At 42.3% G+C, this 12,284-nt stretch overlaps 1 long non-coding RNA gene across 1 annotated transcript in view; it reads left to right on the top strand.

The window, feature by feature from the left end:
- LOC147822707 (uncharacterized) overlaps positions 1-8,995 on the top strand; it is a 30,947-nt gene extending 21,952 nt beyond the window's left edge. Inside the window, exon 3 of the long non-coding RNA XR_015445328.1 lies at positions 8,853-8,995. This is a non-coding gene — a long non-coding RNA (uncharacterized LOC147822707). The remainder of the gene's footprint in view (positions 1-8,852) is intronic.
- The last annotated feature ends 3,289 nt before the right edge of the window (positions 8,996-12,284 follow it).

Below are 12,284 nucleotides of genomic sequence, written 5' to 3'. Positions count from 1 at the left end.
AAAAACAGTCCTGAAATTCATTTGGAACCAGAAGAGACCTAGAATACCAAAATCAATTCTGGGCAACAAAGGCAAGGTAGGGGGAATCACAATCCTGACTTTAAATTATATTACAAAGGGCCAGGGATTTAGCTCAGAGGTGCCACTGCCTGCCTCACAACTGCAAGGTCCCAAGTTCAATCCCTGGTACAAAAAAAAAAAAAAAAAAGATTTACTGAAATTATACTACAAAACTATTGTGATAAAAACAGCATGGTACTGGCAAAAGAACAGATCTGAGGATCAATGGAACAGATTAGAAGATGCAGAAACAACTCAAGACATACTCAGCCACACAGTCTTTGACAAAGGAGCCAAACACCTTCACTGGAAGAAAGACTCTCTAATAAATGGTACTGAAAAAATTGACTTTCCACATGCCAAAGATTGAAACTAGACCCATATCTTTCACCATGCGCTAAACTCAAATCCAAATGGATCAAAGATCTAAATATTAAAATGGAAACACTAAATCTGCTGGAAGAGCGAACAGGTAGAACACCTGAGGACATAGAGTAGGCAAAGACTTCATGAACAGAACCCAGTTTGCACAGGAAATACTACAAAGAATCCACAACTGGAACCTCATCTTATTAAAAAGCCTTTGCACAGCAAGAAGCAACTACCAAAAAACTAAAAATTAAAAAAATTAAAAAAAAAGAAGCAACTACCAACAGAATGAAGAGTCAACCCATAGCATAGGAAAAAATTTTTACCAGCTATTCATCAGATAAAGGACTATTATCTAGAATATATAAAGAACTAAAAAATCAGACCCCTCAAGTTTAAAGACCCAGTCTAAAAATGGGCATCTGAAATGAAAAGACACTTCTCAGATGAAGCAAATAAAAAAAGAAACAGCAAATAAATACATGAAAAATGTTCAACACCACTGGTCATTCCAGAGGTGCAAATTAAAATAATGTTAAAGGGCCTGGGGATATAGCTCAGTGGCACCACGCCTGCCTGGCAAGACCAAGGTCCTGAGTTTAAGCCCTTGTACCAAAAGAAAAAAGAAAGAAAGAAAATAATGCTGAGATTCCATCTCAGCCCAGGAAGAATGGCTCCTATCAAGAAATCAATAACAAATGCTGGAGGGGCTGTGGGGAAAAAAGAACCGTTCCCCACTGTTGGTGGGAGTGTAGACTGGTGCAACCACTGTGGAAATCACTGTGGAGATTTCTCAAAAAACTAGGAATAAGGGCCAGGGATGTAGCTCACTGGTGCCACGCCTGCTTGGGAAGTGCAAGGTCCTGAGTTCTATCCCCAGTATGGAGTGGGAGGGGGTACTAAAATTAGAAGTTCCATTTGACCCAGCTAGTCCTTTTTCTTCCCAAAAGAATTAAAAGCATCAGGGCCAGGGATTTAGCTCAGTGGTTCCGCCACCTGCCTCGCAAGCGCAAGGACCCGAGTTCGATCCCTGGTACCAAAAAAAAAAAAAAAAAAAAAGAATTAAAAGCATCATACGATAGATGCACACCCATGTTTACAGCAACACAGTTTGCAATAGCTAAATCTTGGAAACAGCCCCAATGCCCATCAACCAATGAGTAAATACAGATTTGGGGTTTTTTATACAATGGAGTACCACTTTGCCACAAAGGATGAGCTTCAGACATTTATAGCTAAATGGATGGACCTTGGGACCATACTGTTAAGTGGTATAAATCGGACATACATGTTTAAATACTGCATTGTTTCTCTGCTGTGAGAAACCAGAAGTGGAAATAAGGACTAAAATATATAATAGAGATTGGGAGATGGGAAGAGAATGTTCAAATGGGAAGGGGAAAAAGGGAGGAGGGAGGAAGGAAGGGACAAGAAAAAAAGTGAAAACAGAAGGAAAAAATGGAAACAAATCTTTTGTAAATGGGGAGGAGAGGGGGCTTGAGGGGGGAATGGGATAAAAAAGATTAGCTTCAAAGTGAATAAAGTTAATAGTTAAAGTTAAAAAACCAAAAACAAAAAGTGAAAGTAGAAGGAAAAAATGGAAACAAAGCTTTTGTATATAGGAAGGGGAGGGGGCTCAAGGGGAAGTGAAATGAGGTAAAATAAAATTTGTTTATAAAAACAAAAAATGAGATAAAATAAAATATATAAAAAATTTTAAAAATTAAAAATAAAGCTTGTCTTGAAGTAAAAAATAAAACAAATAGGCCCTGGAATTTGGCTCAGTGGTTTTGCCACCTGCTGTGCAAGCAGAAGGATCTGAGTTTGATCCCCGGCACCCAAGAAAAAAAAAAAAAAAAAAATGGCTGGGGACTGCAGCTCAGTGCGATGGCCCTGGGTTCCATCCATGGTACTAAAAACAGTTCCCGTTTTTTCCACTTTGTTTTGCTCATTATTCTATACAGGGTAGGCTGATGCTGGTTAAACTTGTTTGGTGGACTTCTGTATTTGGTTGCACAATGTTTTTTTTTCTTTTGTTTTCTTTTTTGAGCCAAGGTTTGGCTATGTAGTCTAGGCTGGCCTTGAACTCACAGCCATCCTGCTTCTGCTTTCCAAGAGCTAGAATTACAGGCATGGCCACCATGCCCAGCCTAGTTGCACAATGTTGATATAGGATAAAAGGAAGAAGACATTTCCCAGAAGTCCTGGACTTGCAGCTGTTCTGGTACCTGTGCCTGACTCTGGTTCTCTGTGTTGTTGCTTTTGAGAAGGGAGGGAGTGTGAAGGTGAGACTGTGATGTCACATTGAGATGGGAAGGAGAATTTAAAAATATTAAACACGAGCCAGGCATAGTGGTGCACACCTGTATCCCAGCATCCTCAGAGGCAGAGGCAGGAGGACTGAAAATATGAGCCCAGCCTGAGCAATTTAATGACTTAGTGAGACCCTGTCTCAAGATAAAAAGTAGAGTAGCCTGCATGGTGGCGCACGCCTGAGGCTGGAGGATCACCACAAGCCAGCCTGGGGTCCATAGTGAGTTTAAGGCCAGCTTGAACTACATAGCAAGACCCTCTCTCAATAAAGAAAATTTAAAAAAAAATTTTTTTTTTGGGGTACTGTGAATCAAACTCGGGACCTTGTGCTTGCAAGGCAGGCGCCGTGACCACTGAGCTACATCCCCAGCCCCCTCAAAATTTTTTTTTAAAGGGCTGGGGATGTAGCTCAGAATAAAGTCCCTGGGTTCAATCCTCAGTACCACACCAAAAAAAAAAAAGGAAAAGAAAAAAAAGTGTGGAAAACCATATGCGTATGAATAGTGGGCAGCTAAGTGGCAAATAATGTCATTGTCCTCTAAGATCCATTCTTGTTTTCATTAGGACCAAAGGAATTTTAGTAGGGCCTAAATTTTCCGTCCTGCTCTGCAGACTGGCGTGGCAATGTGACTACGTACGGTCTGGCCAGTGGGACGTAGGAGGTAGTGTGGGCTTCCCAGAACCATCCTCAAGAGATGCTCGCCACACTCTCCCCTTCCTCCCCATTTCTTCATTCTCTGCTTGTAATGTAGATATGCTGGGCTGGGTCCTGTGACTGCATCAGAGGAGCCATATACCAGCTTCAATTACCACTAGAATTTTACACGGGAGAGGAGTAAACTTTGACCTTGTTTAAGCCATTGTTGCTTTGGGTCTCTGTCAATGGCACTGAACCTAACACTCATGCTCTCTTTTGTTTTGGCCTGTCCCGCCCAACTTCCCATTCCTGAGAGACTTCCTCTATCCATTTCCTTGTGGTTCTGTGAGTCACTGAGCCTCTTTTTTCCCCAGCGGCTGGGCAGGTGACCAGACCAGACTTCCCTCTCCCTCTCAACAGGATGGAATCCTGGGTGAGGGGCACAGGAACACCAGGCAGATGGGTCTAAGTTACTGTGATGTATGTGCTAGCAAAATAAGATTTTTTTAAGTACTGGGAATTGAACCCAGGGCTTTTGCACTGAGCTACATCCCCGGCCCTTTTTTATTTTGAGACAGAGTCTTGCTAAGTCATTGAGTTTCCCAAACTGTGCTCAAACTTAAATCCTCCTGCCTTGGCCTCCCAGTGTGCTAGGACTACAGGTGTGTGTCACTATGCCTAGCCTTGTTTTCCTCTTCTCTTTTTTCCCTTCCTTCCTCTCCTTTTTTTTTTTTTTTTCCCCATAGGGTGTTACTACGTGGTCCAGGCTAGCCTTGAATTTGCTTGTAGCCTAGACTGGTCTCAAACTCTTAATTCTGCCTCAGAATCCCACAAAATCCTTGAGGGTCCCAGAAACAACATACTGCAGGCTAGTTTATACATAACAGAAATTTATTGCTCACCTTGGAGGCTGGGAAGTCCAAGATCAAGGCGTGGGTAAAACTGGTGTATGCTGAGGGCTGCTCTTTGCTTGCAAGATTATTCTTCACAGTATTTATCAGTGTACCTAAACGCGCACACACACACACAACACACACAGTACAATACATAATACATATTTCAGAAATAGAGCTTTCAGTTTTGCCTAGACCTAAAAGAAAATCCTAACGAAGGTGAGTAGCGGGTAAGGTGGTCATAACATTCCCCAATGGAGAGAAAAACAAATAGAAGGAACTTCTTTTTTGTTTGGTACTGGGGATCGAACTCGGGGCCTTGTGCTTGCGAGGCAGGCGCTGGAACCACTGAGCTAAATCCCTGGCCCGGAACTTCCTCTTTTATTAATTTTTAAAAATTTTTATCAGTATGTTTGGAATATATGCTGTTTACAGTCCCTGTGCAGAGTTGGTACATGCACATAACATATCTTAATTCCTTTTTCATCCCCTTCCGCCTCTCTCCCCTTTCATAGACATTTCTAACATCTGCACAAGCAGGGCTTCTGTGTAGCACCAGCACCAGCATCACTACACCTGCTTTGTTCAATACAGTGTGGCAATTACAACTAAACAACTGAACTTTAGCCATGTTTGGTAGTGTGTACTACAGTCTCAGGTATTCAGGAGGCTGAGCCAAGACGATCACTTGAGCCCACTCCAGGGAACAGAGCAAGACCTCCCATCTTGGAGAAAGAAAAGATGGAAGGAAGGGAGGGAGGGAGGGAAAGAGGAAGTAAGGAAACACAGACTCATTTTAAATTTAACTTCATTTAAATTTATGATCCAATACTCAATTCAGTTCTGATCATGGATCACTTAATGATAGGGATTCATTATGAAAAATGTTAGGCAATCTTTTCTTTTTGAGACAAGGTCTCTGAATGTAGTCCAGGCTGATCTTGAACTCATGGTGATCTTCCTGCCTCAGTCTCCCAAGTGCTAGGATTACAAGTGTGCTTCACCACACCTGTAGGCAAATTTGTCACAGAAATGGAATGTACTCAGACAATCCTAAATGGTGTAGCCTGCTATACACACAGGCCATCAATTCTGCCTATCTGATTAAGGAATTCCTTGAGCTGGGCATGGCATGCACATCTGTGATCCAAGCATTTGGGAGGCTAAGGCAGGAGGATCATTGAAAGTTCAAGGCCACCTGGGCTACAAGGAAAGGCCTTGTCTCAAAAAAAGACAGTATTTTAAAAAGAATGTTAAAACATCTCAATGATTTTCATATTGATTACATGTTAAAAAGATATTTCAGCTAAACTGGGTTAAATAAAACAAAATAAAATGAATGCAGTGTACTTTTCCCAGAACAGTGACTGCAGTAAGAATTGGACAATAAAAAATGAGGATGGCCAGGGATTTAGCTCAGTGGTACCACCACCTGCCTTGCACGCGCAAGGTCCCGAGTTTGACCTATGGTACCAAAAAAAAAATGAGGAACAGGCAACCCATTCAGGACCCCTCTTGTCTCTCAGTAGCTATTCTTATTCCCCAATAAATTTTCCTACTGTTAACCTGCATTGTTCCTTAGCATTCTTCAATTTCGGGGAACATTAACTCAGTATATCTGACATCTAGCAGGTTGGGAGTTACATCTATTCCTCTATATCATTTCGGAGGTTTCACGGAGATCATTTGATGGAAAAGCTGCCAAACTCCAAGTGATCATGCAGATGATGGAATCAATGACAAATGTGCTAGACTCCTTTACCAGGACCCACCAGCTTGACCTTGGAAAGAAAGTTTATAACAGCTAACCTACAACATGACTTCTATCTGAGGCCCATTAGATTAGCTCTCTGGAGAGGGGCCCTGACTGCAGTCTACCCTACATCAGCCCTTCTCAGCTTGGAGCAGTTAGAAGGAAACTATGACCCTTCTCCCCTAACCACAGTTAGGGATGCTTCTTCAGAGAGAGGAATGATATAGACAGCTAAGGTAGAAATTATTATAGGCAGTCAGACAAGGCTGGGCCCACAAAGTCAGAGCAGAGGATGAGAACACATCGAAGCTGTGGCTGGAGGTGCATCTGCAGAAGGTTAAAGTCACAATGGCCAGATATGCATACTTCCCTAAGAGATGAACAGAAGCTTGAGATTATTGGTACTACCCTCTTGGGCTTTCCTGTATAGATAGACCATTATATCACTGGGGGTGCGCCATCCTCTTCCATCCACTAAGACTAAGACCACTATGACTAAGACTACTAAGACTAAGAAGACTAAGACTACAGATTATCAACCAAAGTTAGTGATGTCATCTGTATACCCTTGTTACTATTGGGTCAATATTACCTAAGCAACTATACTTGTAATCTTATTCATTATAGTTTTTTACTCATTTTGTACCCACCCCTTCTGGCTTAGCTCTCTAAAACTACCTTGAGAAGTGGGCTCATTGGCAACCCATTTGGGACCCCTCCTATCTCTCAGGAGCTATTCTTATCACCCTTTCCTATTCCCCAATGAATTTTCCTACTCTTATCTTTTTTGGGGGGGAGGGTACTGGGGATCGAACTTAGGTCCTTGCACTTGCGAGGCAGGTGCCGGAACCACTGAGCTAAATCCCCGGTGCAAATTTTCCTACTCTTAACCTCAAAAAAAAAAGAACTAGTTAAGCCTCAAAGGAAAGAGGTTAATGAGGATTAAGTCTGTCCCCATACCTGGATTCCTGCATTTTTCATGTAGTCCTCAGCAGATGTTACCTTGCCTTAGGAGTGGTGTGATTACAAACTTTCCCCACATTGCCAGGAAACATGCAGCCTTCTGCGTATTTCCCTATTCCTAAAGCAAGTCACACCAGCCTCTGGACTGTGGAGCCTGCAGCCTGGCCAGCCCCACCAATTTATACGTATCATGGCTAGTCCTCAACAATATCCAGCTTCCTCTTACTTTTTTAATGTGTATCCTAGAACACTCATGTGTGTGACTTGTACTTTATTTCTACTAATCATTCCTAAAGAAAGAAGCTGGTTTGAGACAGCATACTCAGGAACCTTGGGGAGAGTGATGGTTTAGAATTAATGTCCCATGGGCCAGGGATTTAGTTCAGCGGCACCACACCTGCCTTGCAACCATGAGGTCGTGAGTTCGATCCCTGGTACAAAAAAAAAAAAAAAAAAAAAGAATTAACGTCCCCTACAAGTCTCCCATTTGGAGGTGGGGCCTGATTGGAAGAGGCAGGACACTAGGGGCATGACTTAGAAGGGTGTATTCCCATTCGCAGTTTCTCCCTTCTCTACTTCCCAGCTACCATGCAGCAAGCAGCTGTTATCTGCCGTGCCATTTCTGCCTTGCAGTCAGCCAACCATGGCCTAAACCCATGGGAAACCATGAACCAAATAAACTTCTCCACTGAGCTAAACCCCCAGCCATAAACTTCTCTTCCTTTATGAGGCTGATGTACTGCTACCTGTGCTAAGAAGGCACATAACTTCTCTTCCTTTAATTTGTGGGTGTCAATATTTAGAAATGGGAAAGTGGATAAGACAGAAAATTTGTACCAGGAGTAGGTTCACTGCTGTGACTGTACTAAGCATGTACATGTGGTTCAGAAGTCTTCTGAACTGGTTCATAGGGGGAGTTCAGCCTGGCTGAACCTGTGCAGTTATCCTCATCTCACTTGGGAGACAGTGGCTAAAGAGAGGAATATTATGTTATTTAAGTTTCAACGGTAACTGAGAACTCAAATAATGAGATCTATAAAAAAGAATGGTTGCTAGGCATGGTGGTGCATGCCTGTTCTCCCGGCAGTTGGGAGGCTGAAGCAGGAGGATCACCATGAGTTCAAAGCCAGCCCAGACTACATAGTGAGTTCAAAGCCAGCCTGAACTATTGAGAGATTGTCTCAAAATAAAACAAAACAACAAATAGAAAAGAATGGTGGTATCAGTGACTTAAATTTTCCTTTATTGCAACAGAAAGCCAAGAGGTAGTTTCTAGTTGCTCAAGGAAAAAATAGGGGCATATTAGCCAGGCATGGTGGCACATGCCTGTAATCCTAGCACTCAGGAGACTGAGCCAGAAGGATCATGAGTTCAAGCAGGAGAATCACAAGTTAAAGCCCAGCCTGGGAAATTTAGTGATTTACTGAGACCTGTTTCAAAAAAACAAAATAAAAGGCTGAGGATGTAGCTCAGTGTGAAGGCCCTGGATTCAATCCCCATTACTGGGGGTGGGGGTGGGGGTAAAAGAAATCATGGTATAAGATTGTTATTTGGAGGCATAAAGATAGACCACTATAAGAAAACTGACATGTTGAAAAGTGGTTGCCCCCGAGTCGGGCGTTGTGGCGCACACCTGTAATCCCAGCACTCTGGAGGCTGGGGCAGGAGGATCGCCTTGAGTTTGAGGCCAGCCTGGTCTACATAGTGAGTCCAAGGCCAGCCTGAACTACACTGTGAGACCCCCGTCTCAAAAACAAAACAAAACAAACTTCAACCCAAAAGTGGTTGCCCCTAAACTGTACATTTTGTTTATACTCCTTTATTTTGGTTACATTTCACAATTGAAATTATGTTTATTTTTCAGTGCTGGAGATGAAACCCAGGGATTCCCATTTACTAAGTAAGTGCTTTACCACTAAGCTACACCAGTCCCTCACCACTGTTTGAAAAGTGGTTGCCCCTTGAGGGAGGACCTAGAGATAGGGAGACTCAATGAGAGGCTGGGCAGGGGGTTGAAGTCTCTCTATAAGCTCTGTTCTATTGGCTAATATTTTAACAATCTGTATGTAGGACCTTAATTCAAAAGTCAAAAAACAAAGTAATAAGTCATTGAGAGTGGTTTATCTCCCCCCCTACCCCCAGTTGTGGGGATTGAACCCAAGGCCTTCAACTGAGCTACATCCATAAATCATTTTTTAATTTTTTATTTTGAGATAGGGTCTCACTAAATCACTAAGCTGCCCAGGCTGGGCTCAAATTTGCAACCCTCAGCTTATCAGAGTGCTGGGATTACAGGCATGTGCCACTAGATCCAGCTTCCTCACCATCTTTATAGCCTTTGCTAGACTTGTGAACCCACAGAGTTGACAGCACAAAGTTCATTCTCTTTGCTGCACAGATGAGCAAAAAGACTTAGTGACTTAGCAAAGCTATAGAGAGCAATGGTGGAGAGCTGGGGCCAGCTGGTAGCAGCAGGTCTTTTCCAGTTCCCCATCCATTGTGCTGTGTCTCCAGTATCAAATACCAACAAGGCCCATGTGATTAAGAGAAGGTAGTCAGTTTCCTTGGGCCAGCAAGAGCTTTCTTCTTCTTCCTCTTCCTCTTTTTTTTTTTTTTTTTTTTTTGGTGGTACTGATGATTGAACCCAGGACCTTGACACTGAGCTACAATCTCAGTCTTTTATTATTTATTATTATTTTTCTTTTGGTACTGGGGATTGAACTCAGGACCGTGTGCTTGGCAGGCAGGTGCAGCGCCACTGAGCTACATTCTTGGCCTTTTTTTTTTTAATTTTGAAATTTTTTAAATATTTAAAAAAATTTGTGTTACATTTCCCAGACTGGTTGAATTTGCGATCCTCCTGCCTCAGCCTCCTGGAATGTTGGGATTATAGCTGGATAGACATTTGAGAAAAAAGTTTTACATACCTACTGTATGACCTGGCATTCCATTCCTAGGGTCCTACCCAATAGATACATGAACTCATTTGTCAGGGCCGGGGATTTAGCTCAGTGGTTTCGACACCTGCTTCGCAAGCGCAAGGACCCGAGTTCGATCCCTGGTACTAAAAAAAAAAGAACTCATTTGTCTAAAAAAAGATTTGTTCTTGAGTTTTACTTTTATCATAGCAGAAGTTTGAAAAATTCTATAGGTGTCACCAAGAGATCAATAAACCATGATCTATCTGTTACAATGGATTATTTCTCATTGATTAAAAAAAGGAATACACCCAACACGAATGAATCTCAAAAGCTTTATGTGTTAGGGATGGTGACACATGCCTGTATCCCAGCTACTCTGGAGGTTGAGGCAGGAGGATCATGAGTTCAAGGCCAGGCTGAGCAATTTAGCAGGACCCTCTGCTGAGAGGACAAAGTCAGACACTGAAGAGTCTATACAATCCCATTTATATTTAGTTCTAGAACAGGACAAGCTAACTTATGAGAAAGATCACAACAACAGTTTCCCCCAGGGCTGGGTCAGAGATTGAGAAGGGACAAGCTGAGGGAAGGTCATGTCTTTACCTCTCCAGGGGTTTTGCATTGCAGATTTGTGAAAACTCAATGAATGGTAAACTTCAGATTTGTACATTTCATCGTCTATTTTTACCTTTAAAAAAGCACAAGAAACTGTAAAAACTGAAGTACAATGAATGATATGCATGCTGAAGTATTTAAGGATGAAATGTACAGGTTTCCTGAATTTTGGAAAAGGATCAAAAAATGAGATGAATTGTTGAATGGATACATGGACAGGTTTGTGATAAAGAGTAGTAAAATGTTCATTGCAGAATTCAGGCGGATATATTGGGTATTTATTGTATATTTCTTTCAACTTTTCTGTGTATTCAAAAATTGTGTTTATTTCATTTTAGAGATGGAACCCAGGACCTTGCACTAAGCTACATTCCCAGCCCTGCTCCCTTTTTTTGTACTGCAAATTAAACCCAAGGCCTCCAGCCCCTTTTTAAACATTAAAAAAAAATTTGCAATACCATCTCACTAAATTGCTGAGGATGGCCTGGAACCTGCCATTCTCCTGAGTAGCTGGGATTACAGGTGTGTACCACATCCCACTTCAAAGGTTTTTATAATAAAATGCTGGGGAGATGGAGGGGAAAAGAAAGGTGAGACATTGCTATAAGCAGTCACATCCTGAACACAAGCCTTTACCAGTCTCATCCTTATTTTCTCTCACCTCGGGTCACCAGAGCAGAACGGGTCAAAGTGCTGGTACGTCTTTCCTCATTCGCAGCTGTCCATCTTGAAGGAAGTGGCCTGTGTGGCTGAGGCTGCCAAGCTGCCCTCCTGCAGTGTGGTCCCACCCAACAGTCACCATGAGTGGGGCCTCTTTCTCTCTTGTGTTCTGCAGGATCTCCAGTTTTCGCCTCTCCTAGCTTCTTTGGGTTTATTTCCTCTTGCGGGAGGAACATATGTCCCAAAAGCTTTCTGGGATATGGTATGTGGGAGGTAAAACTTTTGAGAACTTGTTTGTCTGAAAATGTTCTTATTTTACCCGCCTACTTGATGAACGGTTTGGCTATGTGTAGCATTCTAGCCTGAACATCACTTTCCTTCAGAACATTAAAGGTACTGCCTACCAGTGTAAGCAGAGCCCAGAGCGGGGATGTTTGTACTTCCTGTTTCCTGAAGATTTGCGTTTTCTCCTTAGAAGCTGGTAGGATCTTACCTGTTTGCATTGTCCTGGGTTCTAGTTCCATTCACTGGGCAAGCACTTTCCATCCGTAAACTGTCCTTCAGGTTTAGGAAATTTTCTTTGCACATTTTCATGGATGTTTTCCTCTTCTATTATATGGTTATCATTAGGATGGTTGGACACGTTTCCTTCTTTTTTTTTTTCTTTTGGTACGGAGGCTAGAATCCAAAGTCTTCACACCCCCAGTCCTTTTAAAGTATTTTTAAATTTTGAGACAGATCTCTCTAAATTACTAAATTGCCCAGGCTGGGCTTCAATTTGTCATCCCCCTGCCTGAGCTTCCCAGGTGCTGGGATTACAGGCGGTGGGGCACCACAGCCGGCCTATTTTCATTTATTTATGCTGTATGGGCATTTTTCTTCCTTATAGTTTTATAATTCGAATTTTCTAAGAGCATTTTACGTCATAGCATGAACTACAGTTATTACATAAAAATTATTTTTTAAAAAAGATGGTAGCGAGGCATAATCTCAGCACTCCGGAAGGCTGAAGCAGGAATACTGCAAATTCCAGCCGAGCCCGGTGAGTCTGATAAAAGGATTGGACTGCCAGAAACCCTCGCTCTCCTCCATGGCCAAAC

Source organism: Heterocephalus glaber, unplaced genomic scaffold, assembly GCF_053883595.1.
Source record: "Heterocephalus glaber isolate CG9 unplaced genomic scaffold, H.glaber_assembly_v1.0 deba00001610, whole genome shotgun sequence".
In the NCBI taxonomy this organism is placed as follows: Eukaryota; Metazoa; Chordata; class Mammalia; order Rodentia; family Bathyergidae; genus Heterocephalus; species Heterocephalus glaber.
Note: the sequence above shows the minus strand (reverse complement) of the source record. Positions and strands in the feature narration are given on the sequence as shown.